Genomic DNA, 1,487 nt, shown 5'->3' with positions numbered 1-1,487 from the left:
TGCGCCCGGCCGCCTCGTCTCCTCACTGGCGCCGCCGCTCGCCCCACGCCGCGCCGGACCCGCGTCCCGTCCGGCCGGATCCAGCGCCGCCCCGGCCTCCTCCGGTCCCACTCCGACGAGCTCCCTGGTCGGCCCCCTCCTCTCCAACTCCGATGAACCTCGAAGTTCGTGCCGGACGAACCCTAGATCCGGATCCAGGTTGACCCCGTTTTCCCACTAAGTCCCAGCATTTGCACATTATCATGTCATGTTTGACCTGTTGTATCTCTGCATCCATAACTTCGTTTTGCGCGTGTAATATGTCAAATTGTTCGACTCGACGAGTACTTCATTTCATTCCATTGCATCATTTTCATTTGGGCTCATCTTGATGCCCTAAATGCTGTTGGAAGAGTGCATGTTGATGTTAATCTGCTGAAACTGTTATAACGAGCTCTTTTGTCATTTTTGCCATGATTGATGCATCCTATGGGGTTGATGTCTTCATGTGTTTTGATCTATGCCATGTCATATTTTCAGGGGTGTATACCATGTATTTTTGTGATCAATGTGGTGACTAGCACAAGCATGCAAACTAGGCATCGTGATATTGCTGATTTTAGTCTCTGTTCTGCTGTTATTTTGATGCCATGTAAACTTGGTGCTACAGAGAGATCCATGCTTATTTTGAGATACTTCAGTAAGGGTGTTTTGAACATGTGGTTATTGTCTATCCATTCATGCCCTTGTTTGAAATTATGGAGTAGTCTAGCATGTTATTTTGGTGCTCTACTTTTCCTTCAAAATGTTTCCTGGCAGATTGTTTACTTGTTATTCAATTTAGCCAAACTTGCTATAGTTGATCCTTGCATGCTATGGACTTGTTCTTGACTTGGTTTGTTTCACAAACATGTCTTCTTGTTGATGCTATGCTTATCTTGTCATGCAATGACTTGTGGTGAGTGAATCTAGCTTGTTAAGTAGTGTACTTGCTGTTGCTGTTTTGCTATGCAGATTTTGTTATATTTTGTTGCTATGTTAACATGCTTCTACTAATCATTCTATGCATAATCTGGAGATGTTCTATAAACATGTTTTGATCTACATGTCTTGCTCTATCCATTCATGCTCTTGGTTGCAATTATAGCCTGCTGGAACATGTTGTAATCTTGCTCCAAAGTTGCTTGAAAATGTTGCTGTCAGCCTGTTAACATTAAGATCACTTGTTCCCATGTGTTTTGCTAGTGATCCATGCACCCTATGAACTTGTTCTTGCCATGCTTAGCTTCATAAATATGCCTTCTTACTGTTGGTTGCCTTGCCATGCCATGTATTGCTCTGTGGTGAGTGGTTCAAGCTCACGAACATGCCTACTTGTTGTTCCTGCCATGTATGAATCTGTAATATAAATTGCCATGTTTACATGGGTTCCATCATATTTTCTATGCCTTTTTGGCTCATGGTCAGTAAGGGACTTTTGATCTATGCTTTTAGTAGATTCATGCCAT

Source organism: Triticum dicoccoides, chromosome 6B (genome assembly GCF_002162155.2).
Source record: "Triticum dicoccoides isolate Atlit2015 ecotype Zavitan chromosome 6B, WEW_v2.0, whole genome shotgun sequence".
NCBI classification, from domain to species: Eukaryota; Viridiplantae; Streptophyta; class Magnoliopsida; order Poales; family Poaceae; genus Triticum; species Triticum dicoccoides.
This window is presented reverse-complemented; position numbering follows the sequence as displayed.